At 44.6% G+C, this 27617-nt stretch overlaps 3 long non-coding RNA genes across 4 annotated transcripts in view; all 3 read right to left on the bottom strand.

The window, feature by feature from the left end:
- LOC310844661 overlaps positions 1-14937 on the bottom strand; it is an 85897-nt gene extending 70960 nt beyond the window's left edge. Inside the window, exons 1-2 of one of the 2 annotated variants that reach the window (XR_014564219.1) lie at positions 12726-14937; positions 10529-10596 (exon numbers count right to left, since the gene is read on the bottom strand). This is a non-coding gene — a long non-coding RNA (uncharacterized lncRNA). Of the gene's footprint in view, positions 1-7452; positions 7689-10528; positions 10597-12725 lie in introns of those variants that run through there. The other variant, XR_014564220.1, reaches the window with a different exon arrangement.
- On the bottom strand, positions 1894-6246 carry LOC310844660. The gene is made up of 3 exons (XR_014564218.1): positions 5633-6246; positions 4445-4535; positions 1894-2127 (listed from the first exon to the last, which is right to left on the bottom strand). It is a non-coding gene; the product is annotated as an uncharacterized lncRNA (long non-coding RNA).
- Positions 14938-15313: 376 nt separating the features above from the next.
- On the bottom strand, positions 15314-18735 carry LOC310844663. The gene is made up of 3 exons (XR_014564222.1): positions 17757-18735; positions 17553-17620; positions 15314-15988 (listed from the first exon to the last, which is right to left on the bottom strand). It is a non-coding gene; the product is annotated as an uncharacterized lncRNA (long non-coding RNA).
- Positions 18736-27617: the final 8882 nt, after the last annotated feature.

Genomic DNA, 27617 nt, shown 5'->3' on the forward strand with positions numbered 1-27617 from the left:
AGCAGTTCATAAAAATCCTCAATGACAGCAGCAAAAAGCTTCAGCAGCACAACTAACAGGAAATAGTAATAGAGCACAGGACTCTTAATCTCGGGGGTTCAAGCCCCATGTTGGGGAAAAGATTTCTGCATGAATAGTTTAAATCGAGACCAAAAAAATAGTTTAAAATTAATATTAAATAATTTTGGGGCAAGCAGATAAATTACAGATGATTTTAATCATCTGATCAGTGGAAGGTTTTCCATGCACGAACAGAGTCTCATTTTATATTCCAAGCAGAGAATAACTTCTTGGGCCAAGATGCTCAATTCACAATAGTTCCAATATGAGCTGTGCAAATTGGTATTCAGAACCAAGGAATCCAGAGGAGGAGAATAAAATCTTTCCATTCCATTCCAAAATTGGGGGTCCAGCATTGGTTTTGTCTGGTCCAGTTAAATTCCAGGTGGAAACCCTGATTTTTCAATGCTGGGATGAAACTGATTCTGTGCATGAGCTATTCATGTTTATCTGGCTTTTAAGTGTTTTTTTTCGTTTGAAAAGAACATCAGTTCCCTTGTATCATTTTTATCTACTTCCATTTAAGTCAACGGGGACATATTGACTTGTGAACACAGGCAAAAAAGCAGCAGACATCACCGCTGAAATCAGTAGGAAGGTTTAAAGAGGTTGCAGCTCAGGAAATGTGTCATGGGGACAAACAGCACTTCCGACAAAGCATTCCCAAGGCTGCATCTTCTTTCTGTCCCCCACTGCTCAGCCAACAGCAGTGGCGTAGCGTGGGTTGTCAGCACCCGAGGCAAGGCAAGTAATTTGCACCCCCTAACCCGTGGATTTGCGCCCCCTAACCGTAACCCCCAGATGTTACGCCTGGTGCGGCCTGGCCCCCCCTGCACCCCCCACGCTACGCCACTGGCCAACAGTGTATAAAGACAATAACTTTGACTTTAATGGGTTTGAATATGCATTTTGTGCTGTCATTCCCTGCCCCTCTGCTCTTCACCCCGTTTTTTGTTCTGCTATGAAAGCACAAGTACGATATCTTATGGTACCTTGCAGATTTAATGACATAGTCTAGGCAAAGCTAAGAACCTTTAAGCCTCCTTGATTTCAACAGGCTAAACTTCTTCCACCCAAACTAACGAGGCTTGATGATGCCTGATAAACTATTATAGCATGAGTTTTCAGAGGCAACCAACAAATGCCACCAGAATATGTCATTTAGAATAATAAGGATTTATTTGTTTTACTACTCACAGAGATATAATATCTCTTTACATGATAAGCTTAGAGTAACTTACATATGGTCTCCCATCTAGAGTGCTGACCAGGCCCACACCTGCTTAGCTCCGATAGTGTTTCTGAACACAGGTTGCAGGCAAATGATGCTGCGATCCTGACCTTCTTGTGGGCTTCCTATGGGCATCTGGACTAGATGGCTTTTGTTTTGCTCCAGAATAGCGCTTCTTGTGTTCTTAATAATGCTATGGTAGCAAGTCTGAAGCCACAGCATAGGGATGCCATCATGATTATGGGCTTTTTAGATGTATCCAGCTTGCTTCTATGAGAAACAGAATGCTAAGCCAGGAATGGCATCTTGCCAGGATGGCAATTCAGATGTGTCCGAGATGGAATAGTTGGAACATATAAACATGTTCTTCATGACTGCAAGGTCTGCCCATTAAGACCTGCCAAAAGAATCATCAGTTTCAATCCAGACGAGTTCCATTCGACGAGTGTTCAACAATGAAGGGCTCCATTCTTCAGCGCAAATGCTCAGAGTCAACTGCTTTGTTTCTGATGCCATTAAGACACCCAGAAGGGAACAGCGCAGTGTCATAGAATCATAGAATCATAGAGTTGGAAGAGACCACAAGGGCCATCGAGTCCTTTCCCACCACTGGAAGAGCTTTATCTTGGAACACCTGGTATAAAGGCAGTCAAAATTCCAAGAGCAGTCTCAAAATGTCTTTTTTCTTTTTCACTTAAGTCCAGCAGTAGAGGTTTTGGATGAGAATAATTAAGCGAAGATTTAGATGAAGACCACCAGGTTTGGAATCCAGCTGGGAATAGATGCACCGCAAGCAGATTGCAAGAGGCGTAGACAGCAGTGGCCAGAAACTGGAACTGCAGTGGGTAGGCAAGGAGAAGAATATAGATCAGCTATATTGGTGATCTCCATCAGTCAAACAATATAGATAGATGAATCCTTCTTAATCATAACAAAATAAATAAATAAATAAATAAATAAATAAATAAATAAATAATTCCTTCCAGTGGCACCTTAGAGACCAACTAAAGCACAATAACAAACTTAGTTGGTCTCTAAGGTGCTACCGGAAGGAATTTTAATTTATTTATTTATTTATTTATTTTTGACTGTGGCAGACCAACACGGCTACCTACCTGTAACTTCTTAATCAAATTACAGTTAAAATTAGCAATTAAAAACAAAGCAGAAGTACTAAAAACAAAATGTCTAATTCAATTACACTGACTACTTAACCCACTCGCCATGTATTTGGGAAGGATCCACTGGTGTATGAGCACCAACGAAGCACACTGCAGCCACTGCCACATGCCAACAGAAGGGGAAAAAAACTCCCCTTTAGCAGCACCTGACAATGTGCTTTGAAGTTCTGACTTTGGGCCTTCAAAGCACCTTGCACTTGATGCCATTGTCCTGTCTCTGTCTTGCGGTAGCATAGCCTACAGCCTTTTTGGGGACATTGTGGCCACCCCCCTCCTTGGAACTCTGCTGGAGCCTGTGATATGGATGGGGCACAAACCGAAAGATGTTATGGCCTTCAACAAGTAAGGGGTAAAACCACGAAACAAATATGAGTCCTAAGACTCCACATCTCCTTCCTCTTTTCCTATGGGGTGAAGTGATACAGTGTCTTGATTTAGTCCCTATGCTCATGCAGTGGACAATCGCCCAGGATTGGAGTTCTCTGGAACAACTTTAGATTAGAATCAACTTCCAGTAACATCAGAGAAGCTGAGGCCAAAATAATATCCACCAGACCTGGATGAACTATAGCAGGGGTCGGCAAGGTTTATCTTGCCTGTACCGGATTGGTCCCGCAGAGATCCCTCCATGGGCTGGACCGTGCATGCGCACCAGTGATTTTCTTAAGTAATGTAGGCACAAGAAGGCATAGGTAAAGATAAAGCGACCCCTGACCATTAGGTCCAGTTGTGGCCGACGCTGGAGTTGCAGCGCTCATCTCACTTTATTGGCCGAGGGAGCCGGCTTACAGCTTCTGGGTCATGTTGCCAGCATGACTAAGCCGCTTCTGGCGAACCAGAGCAGCGCACGGAAATGCCGTTTACCTTCCCGCCTGAGCGGTACCTATTTATCTACTTGCACTTTGATGTGCTTTCGAACTGCTAGGTTGGCAGGAGCAGGGACTGAGCAGCGGGAGCTCACCCCATTGCGGGGATTTGAACCGCCGACCTTCTGATCAGCAAGTCCTAGGCTCTGTGGTTTAACCCACAGCGCCACCCGCATCCCTACAAGAAGGCATAGAGAAGGGTTAATAGCTCAGCTATCGAAAATAAGAGCTTCGGGATGGAAAAAGCAAAAGACAAAAGATGCGCCTTGAGAAGCTTCTTCAAGTAAAACAGATTAGTAGTTAGACAAGCATTATGTGGGAGAGAATTTGAACCATATGCAGCAGGAAGTGGAGAGAGAGAGAGAGAGAGAGAGCGCGCACGCATCAGATTCAGCAAAGCCAGCCTTACTGTGTGAAACAACTCAATGACTTTGACGAAGAACCACCAACACACTCTTGCCATCTGCTGGGCAAAGGCAGGGAAATGCTGTCAAGTGCTATAGACATTAAAAGACGTGTCCTTAGAACTGTATCTGTATCTCCCATCTCTCCATGTTCTTAAGCCCAGGGCAGGGCCTTGCCATTGGGGACAGCCAGTAAAAGACCATAACTATGTCTCATGACTGTTCTTTCTCATGACCTTTCTGTCACCGGAATGGCAGGAGATGCTGCACACCATATAAAGCAACAATCCAGCACAGGAAGGTCCAGAGGTCTTCTTCATGTCATCACTAAGATTGTTTGGGTGATAGGTAAAAACTTGTCTCTTTCCCCAGGCATCTGGTGGATTAGCACAATTTTGCTATCAATAGTTGGTGTGTTTTTACTGCTGAGCCTTTTGCTGTCATTTCACTAGTTTTGCTCTATGGGCTGTTTTATCTGTAAGCTGCTTTGAGTACCTGTCAGCGGCGAAAGGTGGGGTAATAATAATAATAATTTTTAAAAATGACTTTTATTGCAATGCATTTTTTTTCCATTTTATGCTAAGCTTTTGAATTCTTAAAGTCACTTGGAAACTCTTTATGGGTTAAGTAAATTAATACTAAGAATAACTGTCATATATCTGCATTCCTAGCTCATATCAGCTTTCATCAACCATAGTTTACCTTGTATTGGCTCATCCAAGGAGACAACAAAATCAGCAGTAAGTGACCATGGTGTGTGTCCTGTATCATTCAGAGTGATGGCGCATGCAGACTGTGAACAAATAAAAACATTCCTATCAGTACTGTAAATATATCCAGTTCAACATGCCCACAAACATTTTTTTAAAGCTCTTGCATATTTTTAATTGCTTTTTATTGATTTTCCAACACAACAAAAAATATACATTCCAAATAAAACACACAAAAAACAAATTTCCAAATAAACCAATATATATTCCTAAAAGACACTTATATTGTTTAAGTCTTTTTCTTAATCGACAAATTATTAATTCCTCCATATGGCTTCCAACTGCCTCATTGAGGGTTCATCCTTTCCCCCCTTTTTGTTATCACTGTTTCCGTATTCCTTACTCAATTTCTTTCTTCTATTATGTCTCATGTATTCTTAATCTAACTTGCAACTTGCGGAGTTTAGTCAAAACATGTCCATTGTGGACAATGTTTAATTAAATATTCTTTATAAATTCTCCATTCATTTTCGTACCTTTGGGTTGGCTGTCCCCTAATTATCTCAGTTAATTTAGCTAATTCAAGATATTCAAACAGTTTCTCCTGCCACTCCTTTTTTGATGGTATCGTTTCACCTTTCCATTTTTTGGCAACCAGTATTCTAGCTGCTATTGCAGCGTATAAGAATATTCTTCTTTTCCCTTAGAGAACTCTGGTCCCAATATTCCCAAGAGGAAGGCTTCTGGGTTGTTTTTTGAAAGTTTGTTTAAAGGTTTTTTTAATTTCTCTGTATATCGTGTCCCAGAATTTTTTAATTTTATTGCAGCCCCACCACATATGAATCATTGTCCCTTCAGCCTGTTTATACCACCAGCATATATTGGAACATGTTCTATGCATCTTTGCTAATTTGCTGGGGGTTAAATACCACCTGTAGAACATTGCCATATGATTTTCCCTGAATCAATTTTCCCTTGATAAAAATGCAAGAATCACAGCTTTTATTAATAAATCATTTTCACATTCAAAAGAACAACTTTAAAGTTTTAATTCTCGATCAGGACAACCAGAAACCAAATTTTTAGATCTGTACGAAAGCAAGGTGCTTCGGCTGACTCATGAAAGGCTGCCCCCAATATTTAAATCTAGATGGTAATTGTTATGTACAGAAGTTCTCACCCTGGGCCAGCAGAGGGATACTGTAGATAGTTCAGGTCCACATATGCAAATAAGGGATCGAAAGTGACATTCAGTGATTGGATAGTTACAGAAAGTTGTTACAGTTACGTTGTACTGGAGCTCTATATAGGCAGGCTGGCTGAGCCCTTCAGTTCAGTTCTGACCTGTGAATAAATAAGAGCTGTTTGGAGAATCGCTGTGTCGTCTGATATGTTCACCCACAACCTAACAGTAATCTAGATGGATTTGGAGTCGGGTCCTGTGTTTTGCTATTTTCGCTTGTAAAACACCATGCACAGCAATAATAAATGATTACCAGCAGGCAATGTGAAAGGGCCAGTGCCTTATATCCTTGAAAATGAGAGGGAAGGTGGAGGGAATTTCTTTTGCTTATACCTCAGGGAACATAAGAGAGCCTTTAAGACCTGGGAGTTTCTGCTTCTGCATGTGAGGTTTCCTGCCACTGAGATCAAATGACCTGTATATTGAGCATTTATCCCAATTTGCTTGCGGGAAGATTAGACGATGTTGTGTCAAGCAAGTGTTATCTCAGACTTGCCAGTGCACCAAGAAAAACAGCTATTTATTGCAATTTATGAAGCACAATAGGGACGCGGGTGGCGCTGTGGGTTAAACCACAGAGCCTAGGACTTGCCGATCAGAAGGTTGGAGGTTTTAATCCCCACGATGGGGTGAGCTCCCATTGCCCAGTCCCTGCTCCTGCCAACCTAACAGTTCGAAAGCACGGTCAAAGTGCAAGTAGATAAATAGGTACCACTCCGGTGGGAAGGTAAACGGCGTTTCTGTGCGCTGATCTGGTTTGCCAGAAGCTGCTTCATCATGCTGGCCACATGACCCAGAAGCTGTACGCCGGCTCCCTCGGCCAAGAAAGCGAGATGAGTGCCGCAACCCCAGAGTCGGCCATGACTGGACCTAATGGTCAGGGGTCCCTTTACCTTTACCTATGAAGCACAATGGACATGCCTGGTTTTAATCCAATGTCCAGCACAAACTCACTGTCCTTGTTATCAAAGCTATCCAGGGAACTTCCTTCCTCTCTGCCTTTATTTCGAAATATATCTCAGCCCATGAAGTTTGCACTTCTGACTATAACACCCTCAGGTGCTGCAAAGCCTCCCCCTGTTCACTTAAACTCTTCTAGCGTCTTAGCCTTGCCATGCCCTCTACATTCCTCTTAAAATTCCTACACAATGCCAGTTCCCTCCTCAAAGCTCACCTCTTTCACTTAACCGCTTAGTCTCCCCGCAGCTGAAATGAAATGTAAGCACATAGGTGCATTTGCTATTGTATTGTATTGTACTGACTCCTTGCGACTCTTCCTTCTGCATTCTCCCTTTGTTGTCTCTTCTGTCATTGAAATTTATATTGCAAGTTCCTCAGGGCAAGGACTAGTCATTGTGGATGTGCTTCTTTTATGCTGTGATGTGTAACGTGCAGTGATTGCAATATATAAATAGGAAATAGTCGTAATAAACTGCTGAAGTTTTTGACCGCAGTTTGTTCCCTCGCTGGCAAGGCCTGAGGTTTTCCACAACTGCTTTAAGATAACCTTAAAAGCTGCTGTATTTGGAAGGCTGGAGTGCACATTATTAAATAGATAACTTTGACCAACTGCTATTGTCTCCCCTTTGACAACATGCAAAATTCCAGTGTCTGCAACCACGCAATCTTTAGAATAAGACTTAGCGCATCGCACTACTAAGTGTACAAATACATTATCTTGCTGCATTTCAACAACTCAGTAAAATAAACATTGCTGATGGGATGGCAGGCTACTGTGGCTGAGTGGCTTAACGTAAGGCAGAGGTGATTATTGAACTAGGGATTTGAGAAATTTGAACCTTTTTTGCTTCTCAGCCTTGCTGCCTACCCTTTGGCACAGCAGTTTTCTTTTAGCATTTGAAGGGAAGCTACTTGAATGAGCCAGATACCTTATTTATTGAACATTCCTCCTCATTTGTTCATGAGATTAGATGGCGTTGCATCAAGCAAATATTATTCCACACTTTCCAGTGTTTTCCTATCGCTTTCCTTACTGCAAAAAGTCCAATTTTTAAGAGAAACAGATCTGTTGCACAAGAGCACCAGACCAGCAAAACCTGAATTTACCTGTATGTGTTTGAATTCTACCTGAACATAACAATAGTCTGGAAGCAATAGTCTGGTGAATTGGATTGTAAACCTATTATCTCATAGTCTAACCCCCCCCCCCCCCCGGGGAGTGCTGGGGTTAAAGATGGGGAGAGAAAACCATCTAAAATGTAATAACTAAAATCTCTGAGTGCATCTCACGGTCCCTTTTCACCTCTTCCATTACACAAAACCATTTCAAGACTGCCAAGACCACACATCACATGGGCCGTGGCACTGCAGCTCCACCTGGCGGTCATATCCAGAACAGCCTTTCTCAACCTTGGGTCCCTTGATGTCATTGGACTACAACTCCCATCATTGCTAGCCAGCATGGCCAGTGGTCAAGGATGATGGGAGTTGTAGTTCAAGTACACCTGGTGTCCCAAGGTTGAGAAAAGCTGGTCTAGAACTACAGAACACATCAATCGCCACCATTTAAATATGAGTCTGTAAGATTCTGGTGAACTTTTATGGACATTTTCAACATGGATCAGTTCTATACTGTATGGCCAGGTTGGGGGTTCTTTATTGTGTAGAGGGGGAACTTTTTATAGTAGCATCCCCAATCGGTTTTCCAAAATGCAGAAGGTGACAAGAAGCTGTGAACTATATTTAGCAGAACTGTATAAGAACAGACGCGGGTGGCGCTGTGGGTTAAACCACTGAGCCTAGGACTTGATCAGAAGATCGGCGGTTCGAATCCCCGCAACGGGGTGAGCTCCCATTGCTCAGTCCCTGCTCCTGCCCACCTAGCAGTTCGAAAGCACCTCAAAGTGCAAGTAGATAAATAGGTACCACTCCGGCGGGAAGGTAAATGGCGTTTCCGTGCGCTGCTCTGGTTCGCCAGAAGCGGCTTAGTCATGCTGGCCACATGACCCGGAAACTGTACGCCGGCTCCCTCGGCCAATAAAGCGAGATGAGTGCCGCAACCCCAGAGTCGGTCATGACTGGACCTAATGGTCAGGGGTCGCTTTACCTTATAAGCACAGAATAGACTTTGCAGCTCAAGGGAGGACAGACTGTGTATGTTCAAAGGAAATGAGTAAGACTGATTGACAAGGATTAAGAAAGCCTTTCCATGGTAAGAAATGATTAGATCTGACATGTCTGGGAAAGACCCTCTCATGCTATCACATGCTGTATATTATTTATGTTCAGGCAGTTGCTGCTGTCACCAGTGGCGTAGCGTGGGTTGTCAGCACCCGGGGCAAGGCAAGTAATTTGTGCCCCCTAACCCGTGGATTTGCGCCCCCTAACCTGTGGATTTGCACCCCGTAACCCATGGATTTGCGCCCCCTAACCCATGGATTTGTGCCCCCTAACCCCCAGATGTTGCGCCCGGTGTGGCCGGCCCCCCCTGCACCCCCACGCTATGCTGTCACCATAGCGGAATAGCCAAGATACTTAGCTGTGAATCAGAATCCCATCTGCAAACGCAGTCCTTGATCATGCTGACCTACCAGTGGCGTAGCGTGGGGGGTGCAGGGGGGCCGGCCGCACCGGGCGCAACATCTGGGGGTTAGGGTTAGGGGGCGCGAATCCACGGGTTAGGGGGCGCAAATCCACAGGTTAGGGGGTGCAAATTACTTGCCTTGCCCCGGGTGCTGACAACCCACGCTACGCCACTGTGACCTACTTTTCAGGGTTCTGCTATCGCATTCTGAGATAAGGTGTAGGGCTCACTTTGCCCACTTGAAGGGGTTATGAAAATACAAAGTAATATCATAAACACAAGGTTCTAAAGAGGTTTTATTTTGGAGTAGAAATGTAAGTTGTTGCCTCGTTTATAGGAACTTCAGTGGAGTACACATCCTGTTTACAGTTTGTTTGTTTGTTATAATAATAATAATAATAATAATAATAATAATAATAATAATAATAAAACAATTATTTATACCCCGACCATCTGGCTGAGTCTCCCCAGCCACTCTAGGCGGCTTCCAATCAAGTGTTAAAAACACCACGGCATTAAATATTAAAAACTTCCCTAAACAGGGCTGCCTTCAGATGTCTTTTAAAAAGAAGATAGCTGCTTATTTCTTTCACATCTGAAGGGAGGGCGTTCCACAGGATGGGCGCCACTACCGAGAAGGCCCTCTGTCTGGTTCCCTGGTTACAAAAGGATGCTGTCTGGCAAGATTACATTTCCATTTTTCTCTGCCTCTGTTTTCAGGAGCCTAACAGCAGAATTCTTGGGTGTTCCTCGCAAACGGAGGCCATAACAAATTTTGCTTGTAGAGCACAGAGAGTGGCTAAATATTCAGTTCTAATGAATTTTAAGACAACAGGGTGGTGATGTCAGGGAATTCCAACAAAAATGGAAACAGGAGTGGAAATTGCTGGAGTTCACATTTTTATCTGTAGCCAGGAATGGAAATCAGTTAAGAGAATACGATCAGTATCTGTTCAGATTGTTGCTTTTGTTTTAAGTCTGCAAGTGATACCTACTATGATTTATTTATTTTTACATTGTTTTCATGTTTTCTTTCCATGGATGTATCTTATATAAATCGTTGCATAAGTTATGTAACTTATGTTAAATGGTGGAGAGTGAGATAAATAATGTGGTATTTGGCAGAAATTGAACTGCAGCAGTACGGAAACAGCACTGATTATGGTGAATACAGGTCAGAATGGAAATTGCTGGTACTTACATCCCTCAGACAGAAGTGCCTGGTGTGCTCTGGTCCATGGCGTCACGAAGAGTCGGACACGACTAAACGACTAAACAACAACAACAACATCCCTCCTTGTAGGGGTTCAATCACAGCTCCCTCCAATAATAAGTTGTTGAATTGGGTGATGAATTTCTGGTGGTTAAACATCACTGGATTAATTTGTTTCTGCTTCCTGGCCCAAGAATCCAACCAGTCTTCAGATTTCCTCTGCCCCCCCCCCCAAAGGCCTCGGTACATTTTACCTGCATTTGATTCTGTCATGGGTTCCACAGAACCCACCCGATAAAGGTCCAAAAATATACAAAGCACCCTTTTTGGAGATGCTGGCTTTTGGTTTCCTGCAACTATCCTGACTAAACCCAAAATGAAAACATCAAACATGGCCTAGAACCCTGGAGAGGACGACAAGAGGCAAGAAGGGTAAGGGACTGAGCTAAAGTGGGGAAGAAATATTGCTTCTTTAGGTATCCATGGAGTTGGATTAAGCTTGGAGAAGAGTAGAATAGAAGGCAGCCTTCCTGGGGAACCCCAAAAAGCTGGGGAGGGCTGAAAAACTGGGGAATGAGAGGTGCCCAGCTGTTAGGAAAGGGCTGGCTTGCTGGCAATAGCTGTGACACAGAGGGCCAGGGCCAGATTTAGGTTTGATGAGGCCCTAAGCTACTGAAGATAATGGCGCCCTTTATATGTCCAGCTGTCCTTTGTCAACGACAAATTGTTGCTGTTTTGTGTTGAATATATGCTATATGGTAATTTATGGACCTAATAGGTATCTAAAGCCATTTGCACGTAACAAAATACCGTATTTTTTGCCCCATAGGACGCACCGGCCCATAGGACGCACCTAGTGTTTTTTTGGGGGGGAATAAAGGGGAAAAAAAATATTTCCCCTCCAGGTGCGGGGCTGGGGCGGGGGAGGTCCGAGCTTCCCCCGCCCCCAGCCTCCAGAACAGGCTGCTATCCGCAAGCCGTGGGAGAGCTGTGCGAAGTTGCACAACTCTTCCACAGCTTGCGGATGTCTTCCTGAAGCCTGGAGAGCAAGAGGGGTAGGTGCGCACCGACCCCTCTCACTCTCCAGGCTTCAGCGAAAGCCTGCATTCACCCCATAGGATGCACACACATTTCCCCTTCATTTTTGGAGGGGGAAAAAGTGCGTCCTATAGGGCAAAAAATACGGTATGTGTTTTATCAAAGTAATTGTTGTACTGAAATACAATTAAGAAGAAGTAAATTAAAAGTCAAATAATTATTAAGCTGTAACTTAAAATGATTTTTTATTCATAATAAACTTAGTAATGCAAAAACATTGGCATTTCTCAGTAACAAAAGTTCATTTAGAAACACAATTTACAAACACAATTTCATAATCTCGTCTCTAGAAACTTGCTATAACATGAAATAATAATAGCAAACCAGTGATATTTTAGGGAGCAGACTAGCAGGCAGGGCCCATTACTTACATCAGAGGAACCTACACAACACAAAACACTGTTGCTGTATGTAGGTTTTATTTTATGTGTTTTTTATCTTATATTTTGGAAATGTACATCCAGTTTTTTTCTTCCTTTAATTTTTTTGGGGGGGCCCAAGAGAGTGGGGCCCTAAGCTATAGCTTGTTTAGCTTATAAGTAAATCCAGCACCACAGAGGGTGCTCTCATTAAGAATGGAGATGTGGTGGAAAAGACTTTAAATGACAATGGCTGCAAGTAGTAGACTCTTACTGAAAGTCACAATATGATTTTACCACTGGAGAGAGTGACTGGGAGGTCAGGAAGGATGTCTGGATAATCGGAATTTGCAGCGAGGTAACTGAGGTATAGAAAGTGGAGGCATTTCCCTAGAAACTTAAATTTGGACAATGCACATTTAGCCTTAATCTGGTCGCTGGGCTAAGGCACTTGCCAGAGGATGCCATTTTTACTGTCCAGGATTAATTAAAACCAAATACAGGCATTCACTTCCATTCACTTCCAGGGGTTATGAGGGCTAATTAGGCTTACACTTAATCTCTAGTGTTCTGTGTACATGGGTTTTAGTGGGAAAATTCCTCTGCGTGGCAAATACAATGCAGAATGTATGTGGCAGGAAGAACCAGAGCTTCCTTTGATCCTTAGCTTGAACTGATTCCTTTGCAATGGCATCGTATACTCACAGCTTGAGGCAAAGCCAAATGAACACAATGTGCAAGAGGCATGTGCAGAGTTCTAGCTGAGCCAAGCTTTTTGGAAACAAGTGAAAATGTGTGTAATTGGAGCAGACTTACCCTGTGAGAGCAGCCTTCCCCGTACTTTCTTCAAGGACACCCCTAAGACGCAACCTCATTTGACTTCTCCGGCAGGCACTGCAGATGGCAGAGGATGAGCTGGAAGCAATGTCTGTTTCTGCACAATTTTCTTCAGAGGAGGGAGATTCCTTTCCCAGACTTTGGCGGAGCTTCCCCAGGTATGGCTTTGTCCCCCCTCTCCTTTGTTGCGAAGGTTAACAAGCAAAATTATTTATTTGTTCATGGAGTGAGCACTAAAAGGTGTGCAGACACCAGGATGAATTTGGTGCTTTTATTTGAACAGCTGGATGGAAATGATTGGTTGAACGGTTTTATCACATTGATTACAGCTCGAAGTCTTAGGTATTTTCTTTTTTTTTGTGGGTAGCAGCATATGAAAAAGTTGTAGGGTCACTTGCACTGTTGAGTCCGCATGCTGTGATCTTCAGATGAAGGATGGCGTATCAATTTAATTAATACCACCACCACCATCATCATCAGTAATGCTGCCCAGGGTCCTCTGCCTATCATATCATTATTATCATGATCATCATCATAGCCTTCATCCTAAGATCCCAGTTTAAAGCAACTTACAAACGCAGAAGAAAGGGGAGTCCTAAAATTTGCACAGGGCAGGGGCAGAACCAGTAGGAGCCCCCAAGGTGGGCTAAGGCCAGGGTAGCAGCTTTCACCCTCTCTCCATGCTATGCGATGTCCACAAAGGGTTAAAGTTACTGTTGTTATGTACTGAAGTTCTCACCCTGGGCCAGCAGGGGGATACTGTAGATAGTTATGCAAATAAGGGATCGAAAGTGACGTTCAGTGATTGGATAGTTTTAGAAAGTTGCTACAGTTACATTGTACTGGAGCTCTATATAAGCAGGCTGGCTGAACCCTTCAGTTCAGTTCTGTCCTGGCCTGTGAATAAACAAGAGCTGTTTGAAGAATCGCTGTGTCGTCTGATATGTTCACCCACAACTTAACAACTGTCATTTTCAAAACCCTTACTTCTAGCGGGTTTCAATGGCTGTGCATTTGCAACAGCTTCCTCATAGACTAATGTGAATTCATGGGATAAATTTGGACGACAAAAGTAATTTTGGTAAGACTAAGGAACGTAGGTTGTGCCTCGCGTACATTCCTACACATCTTTGGTCAGATGGTGTCGTTTGTGTCTTGCCTGACTGAAAACATTATTGGGCGTTCTGGAAATAGTGAAGAAACTCTCCCTGCACTGGATAAGGCTGAGGTCTAGAGTATTCCCACTGAATATTTCCTAATGCGCAATTCTGAGGTGAATTTTGTGGTTCCTTCTTGGGAGAAAAACCCAAGGAACCCTGGGGAAAGCAAAGAGGCTTTTTGTAAGGCTAGCAAAATTTCATTGGTGTGCAAGACTCCTCACAACCTGACAAATTTGCAATCAATGTGTGCATTTGTTTCCATTTTGCACCACTAGAGGTCTGTATGGTTCCACATAAGTCAGCAAACACCATCTCAATTCCTTCTAGTGACTGATGCAAATGTAAAATCCATGTAGTGTTTTTAAGAAAGTCTTTGTGCATCAGTCCACTGCTAGGTTTTACTTTGCTAGGTTTAACTCTGTGTTTTACCTGCTCTTATTTATTTAATGTTGGTGTATTATTGCTGTTTTCAAATTTTGTAACCTACCCTGAGATCTGTGGGCTGAAAGAAATCTCTGAAAGAAATAAACAGATGATTAAATAAAAAATCTTATTTTAAAAAGGAAACCTTTTAAAATCACTTGTTTTAGCATTAGCATTTCAGTGGTAGAATACTGTGCTACTTATATCAGTCAATAGCAGAGGGGATTATGAAGTGCCACATACACAAATGTAATGTTAGGAATCTGAATGGTCTTGCTAGAAAAAAACAAGGTGGTTTCTTGCTGTTGTAAAAGTGAATTCAGGCTAGAGATGGTGGGGTAAACTAATAGTGGCATTTGATGGAATGGCGACCATTAATGGCTTCTGCACTCACATTGCAAGAAAGGTTTAACCAGATGAGCATATGAAGCCATCTTGTTCTGAATCAGACCAATAGCCTACAAGTTCACTGACCACAATTGCAATCTCAAGGATCATAGCTCTGATAGACAGGTTTAGGCATTCAAATAATGTACTCTACCATTCTTACCAAAATATTGGCCAAACTGACATGTAGTAGGGGTGTGCCTGTGTGCCTGTGTGTAATTACTGGGATAAAGGTAAAGGTAAAGGTACCCCTGCCCGTACAGGCCAGTCTTGCCAGACTCTAGGGTTGTGCGCTCATCTCACTCTATAGGCCGGGAGCCAGCGTTGTCCGCAGACACTTCCGGGTCATGTGGCCAGCGTGACAAGCTGCATCTGGCAAGCCAGCACAGCACACGGAACGCCGTTTACCTTCCCGCTGGTAAGCGGTCCCTATTTATCTACTTGCAGCTGGGGGTGCTTTCAAACTGCTAGGTTGGCAGGCGCTGGGACCGAGCAACGGGAGCTCACCCCGTCGTGGGGATTCGAACTGTCGACCATGCGATCGGCAAGTCCTAGGCGCTGAGGTTTTACCCACAGCGCCACCCGCTTCCCTAAGTACTGGGATATTTACAGTAAATTAATCAGCATCTGGGTCCAAGTGGAGAGTTAAGACCCTTTCAATATCATGTCAGCACTATGGACAAGCACACACTGTATCCTTAAAGCCCGTTTGAAGCACATTCACACACACACACACACACACACACACCAATGAATTCTGGGTACTGCGGTTTGTTAAAGGTTGCTGGGAATCATAACTCCGTGAGTGATAAACTGCAGTGCCCAGATTTCTTTGCGGGAAAGGATGAGCTCTCAATTTTGCTTTAAAGGTACAGGGCATTTACACATTGGCAACTTAAAACACAGCAAAGCCGTTTCTCCCCAGATTTATGTTGCTGTACACAACACCTGATTTGCTTCCTCACACCTGCACCCCTCCCCAAATTCCTACTCAAGGAAGCCGAAATCTGCACATGCACAATGATTATTGAAAATGTACCTACCTTAGCACAACCATAGCTTACGTTTTTGACTCAGATGGAAGCTGGTTTGAGAGGAAACACATCAATTAGCAGCATTTCTCAGGAAACTACAGGATACAGGTGGATTGTGGCTAAGGCCATGTGTCTTCAGCTTCAAACACCAGCACTGGGATGGAGTTGGAGTAAACAGCCGTGCATATACAGCCACGGCCTGCTGCTGTGTACAGATTCCAGTGAACTCCTGGGAGAACTGAGGTTTTAAAGTGACATATAGATATTAACTTTCTGCAAACATGGCCAAAAACATCTGGCAAAAATAGAACAGACCTATCTCCTGCATGACAAGAAAATGAAAAATAAAATTTGTTGAAGTTTTGCAGAAACAAATGTCATATGAATCACACGTCTTCTGCATCACTTGTAGTCTGGATGTCAAGGATGAACCAAATGCCGCACATTCCATTACCCCATTTGAGGTCAGTAAAACGTGGGTGGGAAAATTTTGGTGACTTTCCAAAGTGGCAGGGTTGGGATGAAAAGGTGGCAGCTACACCTCAGACATCTGGTTGTCCTCTCTCCGCCCCCCAGGTGTGTGTGGTGCAAGTTCCAGTTGGCTTTTTGGAAAGAGCTTGGAAAGGCAGCGAACCTTGGTGGCAAGAAAAAATATTTCTGTAGGCATTGTGGTGGAGAAATGGGAGTACCACAGCCACCTGCTGCAGAGCAAGAAGTCTTCTCCCCCCCCCCCCAAAAAAAGGGGAGACAAGCTTCTCTGATTTCAGAAACCTGCCCGCCACCTCAAAAATTGTGACGGTTTTCCGGCCCACTCATGAAAATTGCGGAAATTGCCTCCTTCCTCACTTTCACAGCCAAAGAATTTAGCTGTGGAGATTGGGCCCAAAGTTTCCTCCAGCTGTACTTTCCCCTGACCAGGGAACAGAGCTGCCTCATCACCAACCATCTCTGGCAGCTACTTCTGCCAGAGTAGCATCGTTGCTGCCAGGGGCACAAGCCCTGCCACCCCAAAACTGAGACTGGTGGGGAAAAACATGAGCTTGGGGCAGCATGTCCCCCTCAAAGGTTGGGTGAAAAGCTTGGGGCATGGGTGGAGAACCTGTGGCCTTCCAAATGTTGCCAAACTACAACTCCCATCATTCCTGACCACTGGCCATGCTGTTAGAGTACCCAGTAACATTTTGAGGGCTCTGTGTTAGGGGAATTTTCAACTCAACACCAGCTGTAGCAATGCAGAGAAATGAGCCAGCCTCTCTCCAAATTTGGCTGAAGTATAGTTGGGATGTGGGATGCGGGTGGCACTGTGGGTTAAACCACAGAGCCTAGGACTTGCCAATCAGAAGGTCGGTGGTTCGAATCCCTGTGATGGGGTGAGCTCCCGTCGCTCGGTCCCTGCTCCTGCCAACCTAGCAGTTCGAAAACATGAAGTGCAAGTAGATAAATAGGTACCACTCCAGCGGGAAGGTAAACAGTGTTTCCATGCACTGCTCTGGTTCACCAGAAGCGGCTTAGTCATGCTGGCCACATGACCTGGAAGCTGTACGCCGCCTCCCTCAGCCAATAAAGCGAGATGAGCGCCGCAACCCCAGAGTCGGTCACGACTGGACTTAACGGTCAAGGGTCCTTTACCATTATACTTGGGATGTACAGTTATCGGAGGGGGATAAGAGGAATAAGTAAGAAAGGTGAGTTTGACTCCAAAAGGCCTCAATTTATATTGCTTATGAATGGCTATCTAATGGCAATCTCTCTTCTGTCTCCATCACAGCAGTCGCTATGGATAAATGATCTCTCCAGTATACCTTGTGGATGTGAGCTGAATCTGTAATGTTGAAGATTTTCCAAGTTTGCGTTGATGCCATGTGGATGACTGTGTAAAATAAAGTTTGTAAAATAAAATAAGTTTGTAAAATAAAATAAAATAATAAAATAAAAGCCCTATACCTGAAATATTAATTGACCGTTAACTGTACAGCCAAATACAGTCACTTGGCAAATATTGTTACCTCAATTGCTTTGCTCCATGACTCAGCAAATACAAGAGTGAAGGGGTTTTGTTTGCTACAGATGTCAGTAGACTCACATCCTTCATTTAGGAGTATTTAATTCTTGACACCTGTTTATGAATACCTCTGGGGTTCCAGAATTAAAAACAAGAACTGTTGAATATTTAATATCGTTTGTATAATGTATTGAATTATAAATAATGATTGCTTACTACCGTTTTCAAAAAAAACCATATTAAAATGTTATTTAAAGGCAGCTTTCTAGCACACAATTCTCATATGGCAGGAAAAAACAAGAAAGCGCTTTAAGATGCGTTGCTTCAAACCGTCGTAATGGGAGTTCAGTACAAACCAGCAGCACGAAAACATTGTTAGGAAAAGGTGGCCTGGAAGAAGTTAAATTTTCTTTGTCCATTTGAAGACCTTATAGATGACATTCATCGTTCAGTAGGAAAGGAGTTCGGAAGCACAACTCTCATTCGCACTTTCAAAATGCGGCTGGCACTGGGGACAGGGGCTCCCTCACCCCAATAGTTGAGCTTTATCCAAGTAAGTTGTACTCAGACTAGAACCATGAAAGTTAAGGGGCATAAGTTAGTTTGACTTTGGGATCAGCTGCACTTACCTTGTGCCCCGCGCTTTCTAGGAGCAGGTCTGTGCAATGCCCTCCCTTTTTTGCTCTAGCACTTTCCCCATAAAAATTATTTAATGCTCTAGGGAAAGACCTGCCAAAAAAGTTGAAAAACATCTTCATGTATGCGACAACAGCCGCGAGAGTTCTGGTAGCACAAGGATGGAAGACTGAAGAAACCCCAACTAAAGAATCATGGCAAGAAAAATTGATGGACTATGCAGAACTGGCAAAATTGACATATAAGCTATGGGACAAGGATAACTGTGACTTTAAGGATGAATGGGAACCTTTTACAAAGTGTCTGAAGATGCAACAAAGTGAACTGGACTCCTTGGCAGGTTTTGAATAAACATTTGCAATTTTTTTACTGATAATAATCAACTAAACAGTTTGAGGATCTATACAACATTGTAACATGCAGAAAACAGCATTATTAGAGAAACCAAAGACTGGAACTGAGGGTTCTGTGTGGGAGGGGGGAGGGAGGAAAAATGGGGGGGGGGAATAAGGATGATATGTTTTTGGATATTATGTCTTGTTATAATTTTGAATAAAAAAATTAAAAAAAATTTAATGCTGGATCGGAACAAACAGAAATTCAGACGAACAACAACAGCAGTGTTCGGACACGGCACTTTTAAGTGCTGATCTGTGTCTAGAAATGCAGAACAAAAGGAAGTCTAGATGAGCTCTAACATTTTATCCAGGCCAATGTTTCTGAACATAATGCTTCATCCTTCCAGGGACCATTTCTGGTCGTTTTGTAGATGCCTGGTAGGAGTTTCACTGGCAGGGGGTTGGACTCGATGGCCTTTGTGGTCTCTTCCAACGCCATGATTCTATGATTCTATGAAAAACACGCTGATTCCTGGACGGTCAGTGGGCCAGATTTAGAAGGCGATTGGGCCGGATCCGGCCCCCAGGCCTTAGTTTGCCTGCCCACGCTTTACATGGACTGATAATACCTGAGAAAGACCAGTCCTCCAACTCCATCCTGGATCCCATTTCACTAGAGAGTAACCCTTCAAGCATCTCCTCTATCCGAGCATCATCAGGCTGTATTAATAAATGAAATTCATCCAAGCAAAGGCAATCAGATGGCTTTCCCGTAACATCCTGTACTTGTACTGCATCCAAGAGCAAGAGCATCTCAATTGGATTCAATTTGATTTCTTTTCTCTCATAGAATCACAGAACTGTCTAGCCCCAAACCCTGCAATGCAGGGATGTACAGTTGTCCCATACGGGGATTGAACCTGCAAGCTGGGTGTTATCGGCACCATGCTCTAACCAACTGAGCTATCCAGGACCAGCTTGCTAAGTGGTATGTCAACACATGATAGTGGGATATCAATAGACCCCTCTGCCTTCCCTAGCAGGAACCTGTGAGAAGAGGCTTCCTCTTCACTTGAAACCACTCTGCTGGATGACACTGTTGACGCAAAAGGAGGAAAAATATTATCATCAGCACGGTGTAGGCTGTACAATGAACTCTGCCAGCACCAGGTTTTTCTCTGCTTGTCATCAAGCTGTTGTCCCAACTGCTTCAAAGCCTCCACATCTCTTGAATTCAGGAAGGAGGCTTGACAGAAAAAGCCTACAGTCATTCTGGTTAGTAAGGCTGAAATCCTGCATCCATTGACCCTAGGAGTAAGCCCCATGAAACTCACTGGGACTTCCTCCAGCATAAATACCTGCAGGATTACACAGCGAGTTAATTACATTTAAGTGTGAGGCAAGTGAGAAATTAAAATACGGGAAACTCCTGACGTGCCCACAAATTGCATATTTGAAAGCCAGGGTACCATGATGAATAGAATAGTCAAGAAATTGCCTGGGTTCAAATCTCTATTTAGCCGGCAAGCTGGTTTTTGGGAGGCTACCTTAAGAAGATTGTTATGAAAATAAAATTGGATATACTATAGGGTAGATCAAGGCGACTGAGAGAATTGTTTGTGGTTGAGATGAGATTTGAACTGTGGAGTTTGCTGGTCCTCTTCACATGACCTTTTGATGTGCATTCAGGGTGATCTGTGCTCTTAATGGTATCGGGCTGGTCACACACACTCAAGTGGATTGGCACCCTCAAAATGTTTGTGATTAATAATAATAATAATAATAAATTTTATTTATATCCCGCCCTCCCCAGCCGAAGCTGGGCTCAGGGCAGCTAACAGCAATCAAAATAATCCAACATTCTAAAAACATTCATTATAAAATTAATGAAAATCAAATTGATGGCAACCATTAAGCAAGATTCTGTGCAGATTGCCAGAGGAGGGTGGGTCAGGCTGCGCCCCGACCAAAGGCCTGGTGGAACAGCTCTGTCTTGCAGGCCCTGCGGAAAGATGTCAGGTCCCGCAGGGCCCTAGTCTCTTGTGACAGAGCGTTCCACCAGATTGGAGCTGCGGCCGAGAAAGCCCTGGCTCTGGTTGAGGCCAGCCTAACCTCTCTGTGGCCTGGGATCTTCACAGGGCACAAATTAGCCATCTGTGCATGGTCTGTAGCTTCCAGCAAAGATCTCAAAAGCTTTTCCTTCCAGGGATGCTCCCCTTTTCTTTTTTGCTCCCACCTTTGATGAGCCACCATGCCAATGTGCCCCACTGATGCCGCTTCTTCCTGGCATAGGCAACTCCCGTGCCCTCGCTGCTGATGCTTTTGTGGAACCAAGAGTTCAGCATAGCAATCACAGCCTGAACATTAAAAGCTGCAAAAGTGAAAGTAGGGTGCTGGCATGGTGTCATAGTGCAGATAACGTACGCTTACATTAAAAATGGCGGTGTGGAGAGATAATACTGCTGTATCCTCACTCTCACTAGCTGTGTGGTGTGCTTGCATTACAAGGAGGGTTAAAGGGAAGTTTTGTGGCTGACGGGTCCTGTATTGTTTAGTTCAGGGACAAGCGTTTGCTTGAAAGTGGAAGGCGTCCAAATGGAGGAAAAGCACACAAATACAGCAAGCGCAGATCCAAACTTACCTTTCCTCTGCATTTTCCCAGGCATGGTCCACACTTTAAAACTTCATGTCTGAATGCCCGCCCCCCCTTTTTGCTCCAGAGCTTTCCCCGCAAAAGCCCAATCTTTACTGCTGAATCGGAGCAAACAGCAATGCACAGAAAACCTGAATTGAACTTTGCTCCGATGCTGCTTCAAAAGAGCAGGTTTTTGCAGGGCAAATTTTTTTAATAAAAATAAAAAATGGGGGGCATTCAGACACAGAGCTCAAACACCGGAGCAGCTCTCCTTCCCCCCCAAGGGCTGTGTCTCTGCAAAACTGCATGTTGCGGGGGGGGGGATAAGAGCAGCACCCACCGCTGCTGCTGTGAGGGCAGATGCTGCCAAGAACAGCAGCTACAAGGCCCCTATGGATCCTGCCACCTGAGGCAGTCACCTCACCTTTCCTCATGGGTGGGCCAGCCCTGCAACTAACTTCCACTTTTTTGGTGGGGGGGGTGGACTGTGGGAATAGAAACAATGGCTTGGGAGGAGTCAAAGAGGCCACTGCAGAATCGTTAATGCCGGAGTACTAAAGAACCTTTATGTGGCAGGCATTCCAGTGCAAATTCTTTTACCAATTCTCTTTGAAAGCATACACGCTGAAGGTTCCCTTCAACAGGGCATCTTGGGCTGGCTGGCTTCACTCCTATCTCCCACCTAAGAGTATCTCCAGTGGGTTGTAAGCTCTCAAAGCGTAATATGGCGTGGGCAGCAATTTAGCACAACAGCAGACCACAGCGATTTGGGTTTGCTCTCTTCTTCTGCTACGATTCCTGTAGTAGTGTGGGTGAAGCCATGCCACTTTTCTGCTGATTTATATTTCATTCCCTCCCCAACGTGTTAAAAGAGAGAAGGAAAATGAAGCATGCTGCTCAGCCTCAGGTTGAGACACCGAGTTCCAAATGAACATGTCAAACTTCACTGTTGTAAGAGGGTGGAGACATAAAAATAGAATAGAATAATACTGTTGTTATGACAAGCTGTACATTTGGTTGAGGGGGGGGTGTCTTAAAAGAGTGGGACATTTCAGAACACGAAACTGGGTGAATGTACTGAGCCAGGCAATGCCAGGGCTTAGCCTTCAGATATAACCTTATTGAAAGTACAGCAAAGGTCTGCTTTAGCAGCCAGGAGCATATTCCTTCTCGCTACTACAGCCCTTCGAAGGACCAAACCTTTCATCTTACCTACAATTTATCTTTGCCATGTAGCTGCGGGGCTGGTGCATTAAGCTGCCCCAACGTCCAGGGTTGGGGTAAGCAAAAGGATGGATGGACATACCTGATGTGTTGAGAAAACTACACCACAAAAACTGGAGGCGGTGAGTTTCAAAGACGAGCTGTGCTGAATGCAAAGCCAACCCAAATGCCTCTGTGGCGTTTGCCTCCAAGGTGGGTCATAAGGAAAGGGTTAAAAGAGGTGTGATGTGATTGGCCAGTGAGAATGCAAGGGGGGAATAAAAGTTAGAGTGGGAGGTTTTGAAAGTCAGTTGAGGTTGAGATTGAGGTTTGGGAGTTGAAGAAGGAAGAGGGAGGAATAGGCGGTGGGTTGGTAGAGTTGTATTGTGAGAGAGTGAGAGGAATTGTTAGGTGGAGTCAAATAGTTGGGATAATCAGTTTGAAGTTGTTAGGAACTAAGAAGAAGAAACTGACAGGAGAAAAATTAACTGAAACCATAAACTTGTTCCTGCATTTAAAAATAAACTTGATTATCTGTTTATGTTAACAACTGACTAGACTCCGTGTGTCCCCGTGAGAAGCGGGGTGGTGGCAGCGGAAAAAGCAATCGCAGTGGCGGCACAGGGTCAATAGACCGTCAAACATCCGGGGGCCCTGTGTGTGATCGCCACAGCCTCCTTCATTCCTAGCGAGGAGAGGGGAGCAAACAGTAAAAAGCAAATTCTCCCGCCTGCCCTGTAGCACCATGCCCTCTTGAGCTGTGGCTTGAAAGTGAGAAGAGCATGGAAGAAAGGGCCATGGCTGCTCCTAGCCTCCTCTCTCTTGCTCAGCTGCTGCTCTGGGCATCACAATAATAATAATAATAATAATAATAATAATAATAATAATAATAATAATATCTTTATTGTCATTGCCCCCTCTCGGGGACAACAAAATTACTTGGCTGCTCCATCCACTCAGGTAGGGCACTCCACACAAAATCAACACTCAGAATTTGTGCAGCACTCACTCCTTAGCCAAATCGATAACATGTCCTGCCGATGGGGAGTATTGAGTCTCTGGTGCTGCCCATGAGTTGCTTCTGCCCATTCACCCACCCTTTCTTTGGGGGCTGCAGCATCAAAGACTGGTCGTGGAAAGAGCACCCACCTCAACCTCGTGTTTGACACTCCTCCTCAGCAGCACATCCGTGGTCCAGGGAACGCAGTCCTCCCTGCCATGCCTCCCAGAGAGAGGGTGAGCAAGACCCTTGACACTGTTATGTATTCAGTGGTCTGTGTTTGCTTGAGCTTGAGTCTGGACTAAGGATTCTGAGCTCCTGTGTTCTGATTTGATACATGATGTCCAATCACAGAACATTTCAGGATTTGGGCCTCTGCCATTGGCCCTTGAGTCGTGATTTGCAACTTGGAGGTTTGGATAGCCAATCACATTGGGAGTGGGAGTGGCCAAGGCTTTCAGGAATGTACATAAGCAGTTGCTTTGCTCCTGTTTCCCAGTTATGTAGTTCAATAAAGGTTCTTGCTATTATCACTGCGTCTTGTCTCATGGGAGCCCACCTAGACTTCAGCCACCAAGGATGGTGGGGGAAACAGGGGTTGCTGCTGGATCGCTCACCTGCTTTCTCCCACTAGAAGTCTCGACCTGGTCATTCAACCTCCTTCAGCATCTTTCTCTACATTGGGAAGGTCTGGGCCTAGCGAGACCATCGGGAGATCCTACCTCCATAATGGAAACGACCTCAAATATTGCAGACAGCGTGCACCGTGAGCCTTTGAGAAACCTGCTACCTTTAAATAAGCAAACAGGGGCATATTACCAATATTTGTGCTCTGGTCCTCTGATTAAAGGAGGTGCTGCCTGCTAATAATGTTACCTATATCATAAAATCATAGAGTTGAAAGGGACCCTGAGGATCATCTAGTCCAACAATGCAGGAATAGGCAGTTGCCCCATACAAGGATCGAACCTGCAACCTTGACATTATCAGCAACATGCTCTGCCCAACAGCAGCCCTACTTGGAATGACTGGTTGGCAACACATGTATCTGCTATCTCTCAGGACTCACTCCATTCCCAAGGACTTTGCCACATGTGTTGCTAGAGGTCATCACAAGAACATATGAAGGGTCTGCTGGATCAGGCCCGTGGCCCATCGAGTCCAGCATCCTGTTCTCACAGTGGGAAACCAAGGAGCAGAACATGAGCACAAGGACATCTCTCAACTCCTGTGGTTTCCAGCAACGGGCCATCAGAAGCATTGCTTCAACCCTGGAGGCCACCAGCCCTTGCTAGATTCTCTTCCATCCATTTGTCCAACCCACCCATCCAAGTTGGCGAACATCGCTGCCTCCCAGGGGAGAGAGTTCTACAGTTTGACTATGGACTGTTCTTTTACCTTCCTGAATCTTCCAACATTCAGCTTCATCAAATGTCCACAAGAGCGTGTTTAGAAATGCATTCCACTTGCCACCTAAGCAAGCCCTAACTGGGAGTGGAGAAACAGCAGGGATTGGGGGAACCCATCCCGGAAGACTCTCAGTGACCCTCCCATGGGGAAAGGGGGATCCCAGGGCACTGAAGGCAGTCTCCCTACTGGTCCAACACTGGATGTCATCTGGCAGGGAGGCCAGGGCCAAAGTATGGTGCAACCAATCATGTCAGGGATGGAGCGATACCTTTGCTCTGAACTGCTTGTTGTGTTTTTCCCTTCTGCTCTGGGCTGGGCAAGTGGAGAATTCGACATATATTGTGTAGCATAATAATAATAATAATAATAATAATAATAATAATAATAATAATAATAATTTATTATTTATACCCCGCCCATCTGGCTGGGTTTCCCCAGCCACTCTGGGCGGCTTCCAAAAAAAATATTAAAATACTGTAATACATCAAACATTAAAAGCTTCCCTAAACAGGGCTGCCTTCAGATGTCTTCTAAAAGTTTGGTAGTTATTTTTCTCTTTGACATCTGGTGGGAGGGCATTCCACAGGGCGGGTGCCACTACTGAGAAGGCCCTCTGCCTGGTTCCCTGTAACTTGGCTTCTCATAGTGAGAAAGCCGCCAGAAGGCCCTCGGAGCTGGACCTCAGTGTCTGGGCTGAACGATGGGGGTGGAGACGCTCCTTCAGATATACTGGACCAAGGCTGTTTAGGGCTTTAAAGGTCAGCACCAACACTTTGAATTGTGCTCAGAAACGTACTGGGAGCCATTGTAGATCTTTCAAAACCGGTGTTATATGGTCTCGGCAGCCACTCCCAGTCACCAGTCTAGCTGCCGCATTCTGGGTTAGTTGTAGTTTCCGAGTCACCTTCAAAGGTAGCCCCACATAGAGCATATTGCAGTAGTCCAAGCGAGAGATAACCAGAGCATGCAGCACTCTGATGAGACAGTCTACGGGGAGGGAGGGTCTCAGCTTGCGTAGCAGATGGAGCTGGTAAACAGCTGCCTTGGACACAGAATTGACCTGCACCTTCATGGACAGCTGTGAGTCCAAAATGACTCCCAGGCTGCGCACCTGGTCCTTCAGGGGCACAGTTACCCCATTCAAGACCACGGAGCCCTCCACACCCGCCCGCCTCCTGTCCCCCAAAAACAGTACTTCTGTCTTGTCAGGATTCAACCTCAATGTGTTAGCCGCCATTCATCCTCCAACCGCCTAGCTTAGCAGTGACAATAATTGGAAAATAGAATCGCTCTGCCCATATATGTCTGCATTCGCTCCACAGGACGCACACACATTTCCCCTTCATTTTTGGAGGGGGAAAAGTCGTCCTATAGAGCGAAAAATACGGTACTTGTGCACTTCGCAAAAAAATAATAATAAGGTATTTCAGAACCTTCTAAAATATTTTATCGGTGTTCCTTTCTAACAATCCTACATCAGATATCCAGAGGGACATTAATCTGATTACGTGGTGCAATTCTAGATTTTGGAAAAGTGTGCAGCTGCTCTGCAGTCTGCAAGAAAAGACACATCCTTTGTGCCAAGCTTAGGCAAAAGGCTTCATGCTGGACAGGGAAATCTTTCCCTTCAATATTAAGAAGCTAAACTTTGCATATTACTTTGTTCGCTGTGGCACTCACTGGCTGCCTTCTGATTTGCAGGGATTAGGAGTCCTATCAGTGAGTCATAGCTTCTGATTTGGTAACATTATCTACCCCCTCCCTCCCTACCTCTCTTTGCATCCCTAGGCACTTCTGCTGACTTCTGTTGACTTTGTAATATAACCTAGCCTCTTGACATTGTTATATAATTCCCAGAGACTTTTGCAATGGAAAAGGCTCTTGCAATGAAGCAGATACGTAATTAAGTTCCACAGGCGTTCTTGTTTTCTCCTGCGTTGTAACAGAATTCCCTTCCACTTCTTTTGACTCTATCGTTAAATACTAGAAAGATGCCCCTTGTGGATTGTGAACTGTCAGAGAGGTGGGGCTCTCTAGTTCCCAGGCCAATTAATCCCTGGTTCTTCCCCCTCCAGACTGATTTTATGCAGATATGATCTGTGCGTTTGTACACACACTTTTAACCCTGATGAAGTGTTTCCAACTTCACTGAAGGTGAATTAGCCTTTCAAGCGTATCAAGTGTCAAGGGATTAACAGCTCCCTCACTCACATTTATTGAAAACCAAGTCTGGGCTGAAATGCCCCCCTCCCCGCTTCTACAGCCCCATTTTCAGGCTGTGTGATAGCAGCATAGCAATTGTTAGACGTATGAAAGGTGACTGCTTTGTGGGCCTTGTACCGAGTTGTCCAGCAACCTGCCTTCCCCTCAGAACAGCCTCCGTGAACAGTGCTATAGGCTGACACAGCATACCCACATGGGGTGATAGGGGCACAAACATGCAATGTTTTGTCAGCTGCTGGTCATCCAAAAAGAGCCATTGCCAGAAATCTGATGGTGGTGAGAAAGAGGGGGGAGTCGGACACAGGGAAAAGCAGGCCAGTTACCCACTTTTGGTCCTTAATCCCAACTCCCTCACCCATGCAAACCGAAAGTGAAATTTTGGCTCACTTCTATTTTTTTATAGTCCCAGGCACCAGAGGC

The sequence above is a fragment of the Podarcis gaigeae genome, assembly GCF_964106915.1.
Source record: "Podarcis gaigeae genome assembly, chromosome: 5".
NCBI classification, from domain to species: domain Eukaryota; kingdom Metazoa; phylum Chordata; class Lepidosauria; order Squamata; family Lacertidae; genus Podarcis; species Podarcis gaigeae.